Consider the following 12,328-nt stretch of genomic DNA (forward strand, 5'->3'; position numbering starts at 1 on the left):
CTTTTGGGGGGGGAAATGGAACACCATCTGTTTGGGGTATTAAATTTAATAACAGGTCATTACAGTGTTTTCCGTTATGTGTCACTCAGCTCTTTGAAGAACAATTCTGACACTCCCCAGTTAATATTTCAAGTTGTTTTCCTCTCTTTGAAACACTCCATTATGGAGCTAAGCTCAACATCGCAAGTGTGCATTTCCTTTTGTGGTGTGTTTTGCTACTTTTTTCCTGAGGCTACTTCCCCCCCACCCCGAAATCGAAGGTTTGTCCACCAAAGTGATTTCAGAAATCTGCCCAGGAAAGGGCTGCCTGTCTGAAGGGTGTAGACTGGCTGAGGGTGGGAAGGGCAGTCCGTGAGAAACTTGGAAGGAAGAATTGGGAGAGGTCATTTCCCAGACTCCGAGCCTGAAGTGTGGTGCAGGAGAGGGTTTAGTAAAAGACTCGGTTGTCAGGAACACTGGATATTCTTCCCCGAGAGGGCCTGGCCACAGACTCAGAATGACAATGCAGAAGCCACTACAGGTGAGTTGGTTCCGGTCAGAGTACATGGTGCCCTTGATTGCTGATGACTATGTGTATTAGCAGTTGGGAAAAATACTGGAGGATGAAATCTCAGTGCCTGCACAATATGAACTCACGGGGACGAAACAGAGTTGATAACATCCTGGAAACTTTGATTGAAACAAAATAAAACCCAAATTTGCAGGCTGTTGGCTGTCCTGTCTGAGCGACACTCACGTGAGAGTTTTTAAATGTCCTCTCTGAATCACACCGTACACGAAAATATTCCCCATACCAAGGGTCAGTGTATGTTCTATGCCAACAGAAAGTTTCCTGGAAGGCCCGATGGTTGGCCACACACGACAAGTGAGGCCTGTCTGCAGGAACGGCAGCTTGTCATCTGTGCTTGGCTCACTGGTTTTGTCCATAATCATAAAGCATAAATTCTAAGATCCACATTCATGAGGGTAGAGAAAATTTGGTTGTTTGCTTTCATCCCCCATGGGAATGTATTTCCATGGACCAAATATACCTTTTCTAAAATAGAAACTGGAATTTCATTTGTGTGAGATGTTTGGTGAAATTGTATAGAAAATTGAACCCATTAAAGTTGACTAAATGGTGTCCAAGAAATAGACAAGGTTTGTCTATTTCAAAGCTACGTAGTAGGGGTCAGCAGGATAGTCCACGGAAAGGGAATCAGGATTCTCTTTTTCATCCCTCCCTGGATAATAAGTTCATAAGGGTCCCTGATCTAGAATACCAAGTAGAAATGTGCTCCCCTTCTTTATAAATATGCAAAGGATGCCCAGGACATCCTGTGTGTCTGAGGTTGCTCCAGGCTTGGACAACATTCCCTGGAACCCACGGAAACAGCCACGCCCACCACAGTAAGGGATTGGTGCTGGGAGGGGGGATGTGGGGGGTTAGGAAAAAGGACAAGACCAAAGAGGGATGAGCTCAAAGAGGGGGCCAAATAAAGGAAAGGATTTTATTTTTGCCCATGGTCTCCACACATTTTCTTTCTTTTCTTTCCTTTTTATTTTTTATTATGTTACGTTAGTCACCAGACAGTACTTCATTAGTTTCTGATGTAGTGTTCCATGATTCATTGTTTGCATATAACACCCAGTGCTCCATGCAATACGTGCCCTCCTTAATACGTTTTCTATTTCTACACGAAGGTGGTGCGTTAAAGCAAAAGGCTGCTCCAGGCTCCCTGGTTCTGAAGTGAGCCTGCAGCTTTGCCCCTTTCTCCAGAGTTGACAACGTCCTCTTGATTCACGTTTCCCTGGGGGCCTGGAGAAGTCATGGCTCCTCCATCCGTCAGAGCAGAAACACTGGATCGAACTGGCCTGACTGGGGCCCCCTACTCGAAGGCCTCCACTGTGGAGACATTTGACCAGGTGCTCCCCCTGCCTTCAGGGGTCCCAGGGCCCATCCCTGGGTTCAGTCGGGGAGTCCCCAGGTTGCACGGGTGTTCCAGGGTGACTTGGGAACCCCAGTAGCCAGGACAGAGGCTCCCCAGCTGCCCACGATGGCCCACGGGAGAGCAGAGCCAAAGCCTGGAGCCTGCAGGACTGCAGCTGTGTGCTGGCACACGTGGGTATGTTGGGGTCCCTACAGGGACCAGGGCACACAAGCTTGGGTGGGGCAATGCCAGTCTGCAGGTGCTCGTTGCCCAGCGAGTCTGTGCCAGATGCTGCTGACCGCCAGGGCACACCATCTCCCCTTGGCCTCCATGGCTCCGCTGCAGGGTCCTGAGGGGAGCAGCCGCCTCCTCCCAGCATCTACCCCCTCCCCCCCCGGTCTCCATTCCCCTGGGCTTCATTCCACAGCCATCCACAAAGTCTTCGGACAAAATGAAGCAGAAGAGTCTCTCCACAGTCCGAGTGAACACATAACATCACAGCATTCTTCACCCACCAAACATCTTGCGGAAAGAGAAAGGATCTGGAATGTGGCTCAGGCCAGCTCCTTGGCTCTGCTAGTCCCTAGGCTTTCTGCCGGCCTCTGGCCCCTCATCTGCAAGCCAGAGAGAGTGGGGCTCTGCGAGGTCCAGTGAGACATTTGAGGAGGGTTCCCGAGGTTGTGAGATGAAAGACAGCAAAGACCCCAAAGGGAGCAGGCGTCCTCGGTACAGGCAGGAGAAAACCTTTCTCTGGAGCGTGTTCTCTGGTGTTTAGGATTAGTTATGAATCCTCTGGTCTGTGGCAGGCAGGCTTTGAGCAAGACTTGCTATCTTCTTGAGGAAGGGACATTTTGGTCTCATGGAGAAAGTTTCTAATCGACCCCTAGTGCGTGGGGTCAGTTAGAATGACATATATACACACAACGATGCATCACCCAGGTTCGGCTAGAGAGACCTGTGCAGTTTGGTGGCTGAAGGTACAAGCTGTGAGGTTTGGAGAAAGTCAAGGGGGAAACTGAGTGGTAGAGAGACCCCACACACAGTGGCAAAGCACACCATTGTGGGTGAGTGAACTGAACAGCATGCAAGGGCCTCCATCCCCTCTGATTGCCAAAGTGGTTCCAATGCTTGGAGCACAGTATGGCAGTCTAAAGACCCTTAGGATTCTAACCCTAAATTATGGAAACATTTGATTAATGTTTTGGAAATATAACTTGAAGGTAATAGCCTGAAAAATCCATTCTGCTAAGAAAACCTCCAAGTGCATCTTTGATTTCTATATATCTTGAATATCAAAAGAAACATACTGTTTTTGTATTACCAGTCTGCAGCATGAAGTGGCCGATAATCACAAGGAAAGCATGGTATACTCATGTCTCCTGGGCTGCCATACAGCGATCACCAGGCACATACATCAGCATCACAAGAAAAGTTCAGAAGCGGGATCTGGTCGTGGGGCCCACAGTTGTCCCCACCCGGGGGCCCTAGGCGAAAGAATGATTCCCCAACACCCAGAGTGAGAAGACCACCCTCTGAGGTCTTCTCACTTCTCAAGGTCCTGGGGCTTCTTCCTGCCCCCCTGGCACATTGGTCAGTCAAGTCAGGCCAGGTATGTTGAGTCCACAGGAAGAAAGGGTAAGAGAGGACAGCACCCACCCTCCCACTGATATCCATGAATAGGGGAATCTCTTTCTTCACCAGGAGAACTAGGGAACTCCTGCTTCCTTCTGAGGATGCTAAGGAAACATAAATAATTTTCAACCGATTCATCAACATCTTGTCTTGTGCAAACAACCAGCTATAGGTTTGGGTGTCACCAAGGCAATTTCCCCATCAAGAGGGTTTTCTGTAGACAAATGAATCCTGTGTCTTTGGACATTTCTTATGAGGAACTGCAGGGGAAAAGTACTACATGCCAGATTGGATCTGGAAAGTGACAGAGACCAATGAGAGGTGTCACCAGCAAGGCACCTCTGATGGACCTTCGTGGCGAAGAGAATCGATTTCTTACAGTCGGTGAGCGAAACAACTTGCTCACGAATTTACCATCCACAACCTTTTTTTTTTTTTTTTTCGGTTGTCCTTAAGGCCTGATACGCTTCTCAGAATCATAGAACATATTTGAGCATATGATTTGAAGTCGATTAACATATTTTCACTAACCCAAACACACACCCCTTCATCTTTTAAGCCCCAGCTGTCATCATTTGTGTCCCACATTACTTTTATTGTGGACTTGGGCTGTTGCATCTGGAAAGTGAAATGTTCAAGACACGATGATTCCTCTGGCAGGATGTATGGCGAGCAGATGGGCTGCGGGGTAAACGTGTTCGTGTTTGTCTTATTTGAAGACTTCTATACTGTGTGGATTTCTTGGTGGCATTTCCACACAAAGCGTCCATACTGATGTGTTTGCCTTAGCTCATGGCATGAGCCCACCACTACTGGCACGAACTGTTCTTAGGATGTTTACTGTATTGAAACGAAACCTATAGAATGTTTACCGCTGGTCAGAGCACATCCAAAGGTGTGAGTAGCGGGAGTTCGTGTTTTGAGCAGGTCAGATTCACGCCGTGCAGCGTCCCCACCGTCCACGGGAAGCTTGTCTACATGATCTGCGTTCCTAGTTTACCACGTTGCTTCCTTTCACCACAACCCAGGTGTTCACCATTCCTTCCACTTGGTTTGAGCCAGTAGACTAAGCATCACACAGCAGGAAACAATAATGGCAGAAACTTCAACCTGAGTCCATTATTCTCCTTTTTCACTCACCAAAAAAGGCCCTTTTATTCGAATGCAACATCTGCTTCATCTCTGTTATTCAGGACCTGGGCCCTGATGCAATGCCCCTTCTCACACGCCACAGCCAGGTGTCACACCTGACGGTGACAGGAGGGACAGACTGAGCCAAGAGGCTATTGTCTGCTAAATCTGATAGGAAGCAGAGGAGGTGCCAGTGCATGGAGGGGTTTCAGAGAAGGCTCTTTTTACGGGAGGGAAAAAAATTAGGTTACAATTTCCTGCAAGCACAAAGAACAGAAAAGGATGGGGAACTCGGGCTGAAACCCACGTGTCCAATATTGCTGTTTCAAAGCTTGTCTCACCAGTGGATTGCCGTTCTTTTCTACTGCTGTGGATTCTACTGTCTTATGTAAAATGAACCTTGATCATTCCAGGATGCAGCTACAACAAGGGCAGAAGATGGGCAGAAATGGACAGGAATCGTGTCCATAAAAATGAACTGTCAGGGACACAAGGTGACGAACCAAACTGCAGTCCCTGGGTGACTAGATCCAAACAGAATCATGTTAGATCTCATCAAATATATTACACCCCATAGGACCACACTCTTTCACTCATCTCTTTAATAAAAGACCTTTATTGCTTCTTTTGAGCCGTGTCATTATCCTTGATATCTTCTTGAGGGTTTTCACCTGAAAATCTTGATAATTCACCAAATACCAATTATAGTTTTAAATCATTTTTAGGGAAACATTTACCTACTAAAGATTTCAGATTCATATTAGAAAACCTTTTGCTTTATGAACCACAGAGAAAATCATGATGTCCCCCCTTTTATTTTCAAAATTGGTAATTCTGCTTAAAGAGAACACAAAAAAGTTAAACACACATTATATAGGTATCTTGACTTCTTTGTTGCAGCATCTGTGATCTTATACCTTCTAAGGTTGTACTGAGATCCCAGAATTATTGCTACTATTCTGGTACTTCCCCAGTTCTACCATTATAACAGTAGAGGTTAACCCAGGGGTCCACAAACCCAGGGGTCAACTGACCAAATCTGGCCATGAGCCTGTTTTTGTAAATAAAGTTTTATTGGAACATGGCTACACCCATTTGCTTACTATTGTCTATGGCTGTGTTCATACCTCAATGGCAGAGTTTCATCCTCTCGATAGAGACTCTATGGTACGCAAAACCTTAAATACTTACTATTCGGCCATTGATAGAAAAGATTTGCCCTCTCCTGGACTAGACAAAAGAATTGTGCAGTATTGTTTTATAGATCTCCGACATACCTGCCCTTGATTAGATGGAAACGTGGTCCTTGTGAGAACTGGGTTTGGCTCAGTTGTGTCCTGACCGCCACACACCAACCACTCAGCATACATAGTCTTAAAAATTGCAAAATTGAGGTGTCACTGCCTGTTTTTACAGGTATCACTGTCTCCGGCACCACTTTTTTTGTTTTGTTTTGATTTTTTCAAAGATTTTATTTTTTAGAGTTCTCTACACCCACTGTAGGGCGCGACGAACTCACAACCCTGAGATCAAGGGTCCCATGCTCCACCGAAAGCGCCAGCCAGATGCCACTAGGCACTTTCAAAACCCTGAATGTTTAAATGAGGAATTTAACTAAGTAGGAAGCTGCCTCCAAGACAGTTTTCTTAATACTGTTCATGTTTTTCACGTCAGCTGGAGTGGCTCTCGGGCAATACATACAACTTCTTCTCTGTTACGTCATCCACAAAAACCTACATGGAAGAGGAACAGTGTCTCCTGATTTGAAGGTTTTTTCCTCACTGCCGTAATGGCAGACTTTGTTGAGTGAGGTGGCAACTGTTAGATTGAGTTACAGTAAATTACAGTTTTTATTGGTAAAAATAAAAAGTTTAATATCCACAATTTTGTATGGTTCAACCTGACATTTCAAGGATTGGGGTCGTCGTCGGCTGAACAATTTGAGTTAAAGCCAGAAGATAACTTTAATTCAGCAGTGATCAGTTTTAAAATAATACTAATTGAAAATCAGCAAGCGCTATCATGACAATGGCTCACCTCACTTAATTTTGCAAGTATTTGAGCATTTGGGGCATTTAGATCAATGTCCAACAGCGGGAAGTCAGCTCTGATGAGCAGTTCCTAACTTCTACTTGAAACATTTTCTAAAGCACTTTTCTGGCCCAGCTTCATCAATGTATCAACTATGGCAGCAACCGTGGAGAATATTGTATTGTACCAGAGCCTGGTGCCTCAGAGTGCGGACCGTGAGCCTATAGCGTTGGTGTCACCTGAGAGTTGGTTAGAAATGCAGAATTGTGGCCCCACCCCAGACCTACCAAAGCAGAATCTGCATTTCCATAAGATCCCTAGTGGATCTGTGTGCACACTGGTGTTCAACGTGTGCAGCAGAGAGTGTGAGGTCTTGGTCATACATGGTGTGTTCCCAGTTGTTGGCCACTGGAAGTTTGGCCCGAGAAGAGTTGATGGCTTGAAGTCTTAACCAGAGACCACGAACCCCAAGTAATGGTGGCTGTGCAATAGTCATAACAGCTAAAATTCTTTGAGCTCTTCTTACTCACCTGCTCTAAAGCCTTTATATGAATTACTCATTGACTTCTCATAATTACTCTATGAGGTTGTGCGGATTACTCCCATGAAACAGGTGAGGAAATGGAAGGCCCTAGGAGGTAACATGGCCAGTAAGTGGGGACATTTAGTTGAAAGCCAGAAGGAAACTGGCTCACAGAGATAAACTTTGAAGAGGATGAGTGTGTCCATGTGGGAGAAATCAAATGGCGGGGAAATACAAAAGTCATGACTCCATCTTCTTATCAAGGGGCTACCACAGTACGGAGCGTGATCTGGTGGCATAAGAACACATACGGTTCTAATCCCTAAAGCATGGAAACACCGGAGCTGTGTTTTGGCAATGTGACTCCAAAGGAATAGCCTGGAATTTCCACCTCAGTGAGAGGAGGCCTGCAGGTCACCAATTCGTGTTATCTCTTTCTTGTATGTTGGAGAAACTTCTTTCTGAGTGACCCAACCTGCAGACACAACTAACCAGGACTCATGGGAAATGGAGTAATTCAGCACTCCGTGACTGTAACCAAGGCCCTCACACTGGTATGTCTGCAGTACCAAATTCGGAGATTTCGAGCCACTTTGGCTTTGCTTTCACAGGCTGAAGATACAAACCGCGAGAGGGAGAGACATTTGAATTCATTGCGAACAATGGAGTTTTAGGCAGCACCGCAGTGAAGACATCACTTGGGGCACGCCCATGTGCCTTCTGTCCCTTCTCTAACTTCCACTTTGGTTCTAAAAGCACTTGGTTGTGGAAATCACAGCTCTACACCTGCCAGCAAGTTAACAGGCCATCCCAGAACCATAGCAACCAGCAAGAGTGAGAGAAGGAAAAATCCCTGAGCACACATGTTGTTAAGCACTCCCTGCTCAGCCTCAACCAAGGGCAGCCAATGCTGAGGAGAAAAGAGGCCAGTCCCAAACCCCCAATCTGAGCCTCACAGTCGAGTCACTTTAAAGAAAAATTTCCAATAAAAAATTTAATTTTGTGCCTCAATAAAAAAATGTAGTTTCCAAGTAATGGATTCTGATAAGACTAGCAGGCACTCCTTTTATCCTTCCGCCAGGGTGGGATTTCACAAGCTCACGAGCAATGGGACCCTGTTTCTTCTCCAGCATGCCGTAGCTGTCAGGTGCTAGGGCTCAGAGCACAAATGCCTGCTTTCATCATCTTGTCTCCACCTTTTAAGAGCTACGCAGCCTTGGGCGAGTTAATTCTCTGCCTGTTTTCTCACTGATAAAACCAGGAAAGAGTAGTACCCACCTGTACTGGACATTGAATATGCTTTCTGCAAACCCTGCACCTTTTGAACACTCTTTCTATGTTCGGATAATTTCCCATCCCATGAGTCTTGCCTCCCCAAGGCAGGACCCAGAAATTACTGTCTCCAGCCTCCTTTGCAGCTAGGCTCTGCTGGAAGAAAATGGAAACGATCAGTGTCCTCCAGTAAGGCCTGCTTCACAGGGTGGGTTAGAGGTGCTCATCCACTAATGATATATTCCCGCGAGACGTGGATGCAGATGAGACACCAGAAGGAGGTGCACCAGGTGCACTGGCACAGGTAAGGGGCGTGGAGAACATCTGTCTCTCAGAGGTGGTGAAGGCCCGGTGCCATGGTGTGAGCTGTAGTTGGACTTGTCTGGCAAGGTGATTTGGGTGTTGCTCCTGGCTCTTTTTGTCCCAGAGCCTTTTATGTGGCCCTTCTGGACTGTCTGTGAGGTAGCCAAGAGCACTGAATAAATTATTTATCTGCTCCAGCTGGCTAAAGTGCGTTTAGCTGTCTGCAACAAAGTACCACCCAAGACTGTTGTTGAGACTGAGTTATTTAGGTCAAGTGCTCATGAGAACTCATTCTTATTATTTTGAGTTCTTTGAGGTCTATGTTAATGCCATGTGGTGCAGATTTTCAAACATTTCTGCAAACTCTTTGACGTGTCTTCCATTGAGCAGTGGCATCTGTGTCCCTCCCTTGAAACTGAAAGACCTTTGTGACTTCTCTTCAAATAGAATGCAGTGCAGGGGACACTGTGTGACTTCTGAGATCAGGTTAGCAAAGGCCATGAGGCTTCTGCCTGGGTGTTTCTTGGGGATCTTATCTCCATGCTGTGGGAAGCCCAAGCTGCACAAAGAGGCCACATGTAGGTGTTCTGCTGACGGCTCCAGGTGTGATCTCAGCTGACAGTCAGGACTGACGCCAGACACACGAGGAAGCAGGTGAGCCCCTGAGGTGATGCCTGCCCCCTCCACCACCTCAGATCATCTGTGTGTGAGCTCAGGGGAAAGTAGGGGAGAGTATGTAGTTAACAGAAGGTGTTACATTAGTGTCAGGTGTACAATATAGTGATGTAACGTGATATGGTGGGGTTCAGAAGAATAGAGTCTACACTCATCTTCGCCACTGCACCACTGAAAACACCATTAGAATGTGCCGTTCTGGGCGCATGCCTTCTGAGTGTTGTCCTCACCTCATCTTCAGACAGCCGTTACGTCAATTATCATGACTGTGTAGTGACAAAACACCCCCAAACTTGGTGGCTTAGAAGGACAGAAGTCATTTACTACATTGGGTTGTTTCTGTGGGTCAGGAATTCCAAAGCAGCCTGGCTGGGGGCTCTGGCTTGGGCTCCCTCGGGAAGGGATGGTGCCATGTCAGCTGGAGCTGCAGTCCCATGCAGGCTTGACCAGGGCTTGAGGACCCACTTCCCAAATGGCTCCCTCCCACTGTTGTCCATGTGCACAGCACTGCCTGAGTGTCCTCACTGCCTGGTGCCTGACTTTCCCCAGAGCAAGCGATCCTAGACGCATGGTGGGAGCTGCATTACCTTTATGACCTAATATCAGAAGACACACTCCATCACTTCTGCTGTATCCTCTATGGGGCCACATAGATTGTCTCTGAATCAGTGTGGCAGGCACCACACAATGGTGTGGATGCCAGGAGCTCGTGATCACCGGGGCCATCTTTCAGGCTGGCCACCATGATCAGTATTACACAGGTGGGGAAGCAAGAGTCAGAATGGTTAGCACTCAGGGGCTCCAGGCCACGTTGAGAGCGTGCAGCTGGAATTTGAAGCCACCACCCTCTGATTCCTGAGCCTATGCTCCTCTCCCTCGACAATGAAAGGTGAACTTACAGTGTATTTTGATGCATTTGTGTTAATTTTTTCAGAAATGTCTTCAAAATCAGGGAATTCTTCTGAATGCTATCATGGAAACATGTGGGACATGTGGGTTAGGCAAGCTGAACAGGAGGACTCACTGTCTCCCACTTAATGCCTCATTTTACTGTGGCTGAAATTCTACTTTTTCCCTGGGTGCCACCTTTTTAAAAATATTTTTTCTTTTCTTAAGCTGATGGGTAATTTAATGAGTTCCCAAACATGGGAAGACATAGATCCTAGCTTCATGGTATTTTTTTTTAAGATTTTATTTATTTATTTGAGAGAGAGAGAGACAGAGAGCACGAGCAGGGGCAAGGGTCAGAGGAAGAAGGAGAAGCAGGCTCCCTTATGAGCAAGGATCCCAACGTGGGGCTCGATCCAAGGACCCTGAGATCACGACCTGAGCCGAATGCAGATGCTTAACCAACTGAGCCACCCAGGCGCCCCCCTCCCTTTTTAAATGCAACTCCAAAACTGACTTTATAGAATTCTAGAATGATCAAATAGCCTATCAGGGCTAAAATTACATAAACTCTCTGAATCAGTAATTTCACTTTGGGGAATTTATGTTATAGAATTAAAAGCAGTGGTATGCCAGGCTATAGGTGTGATGGTGTTTGCTGCAGGCACATTTGTTATAACAAACATTGGAAACCACCTGAATGCCCACAGATGGGTTAAGAAAGGTACATCTATTCTAAGGAACAATATGCAACTACTAAAAAGAATAAATTAGGAGGACAGGTGCCCATGACATATTGCAAAGTTTAAAAAAGAAGTTATAATGATGTGTATTGTACGATGCTACTTCTGTAAATAAGAAAGCCCTGTATCTTCGTGTGTATCTGCATTAATCTGGAGAGAATCTGTTTATCGACTGGATGGGGTGCAGGGTTAGAATGAGGATAGATCCTTAGTTTGAGAAAGAAAAAAAATATAGACTATATGGTATAAAGTACAAAGCTATACTTTGGCTGTTTTATTAAAATCTCATAGGTGGTTAGTAAATACATCTTCCCCGATCTGAGTTTTCTTACTGGCATTCTGCCCTCTTCTTCAGGTTGAAACAGTTCCAAGGTGCCTTTTCCTGATGCCTTAAAATGAAGGTGCCAAGATTTCTCTGAAAGCAGCCATAGAAATAACTGTTTCTAGTGGACCCATAATCAGCCATCAACATGGAAGACAAAATGGGGTGACATTTTTTAAAAGGAGGAGAAGATGATGCCATTAATGTGCAGCCCTCGCTGGTTCAAACTGTTCACGGCAGATTTGCGGCAAATGCTCTGTAGGCTTGGCGGGAGGGAGATCTGTTATTGAGGGCCTCTGCCTGCACTTAGCCCAGCGGCCATTTCTCAGGGAATATTGATCAAAAGTACTCACCTCCACCATCTCAGGAGCATAATGCAGTCCCTGAGTATTCATGGGAAAAAAAGCTTTTCTTTGCCAGGCTATTTTCTGAAGTCAAAAAGATCCTTTCAGGAGCTATAATAGCAAGCCCCTTCCCACTTCACACCCTCGGTGAGAGGCACACTCCAATTTTCAGACCCCCAGGACCCCACGTCAAGGTGGAAGCTGACAAGTGTGACCTCTTCATGTAAAATATTCTCGGTCAAACTCAACAAGCATTTTGCTAGAGGGACAGGTGGTACATAGAAGTGGAAGATTAAAAATTACACCTGGACACACAGGGAAGGGAACTCTTGTCCCAGAGAGAATTTATGCATTTATTCTTTATTTCCCCAAATAATGTTTTAAATAGAATTTTTGATTACAGACACAATGTCCTCTGATATATGAGGCAGGAATATCTTGGTGTGAATGTAAAAAAAAAAAAAAATCTAGTCCGTGTTTTTCTTGCCAGACATGGTACAAAAGGGAGGATGTTAACTGGGACTCCCCGATGTCTCATTTGTTCTGTAAGAGGC

The sequence above is a fragment of the Ursus americanus genome, chromosome 22, assembly GCF_024610735.1.
Source record: "Ursus americanus isolate L20-20 chromosome 22, mUrsAme1.1.p, whole genome shotgun sequence".
Classification (NCBI taxonomy): Eukaryota; Metazoa; Chordata; class Mammalia; order Carnivora; family Ursidae; genus Ursus; species Ursus americanus.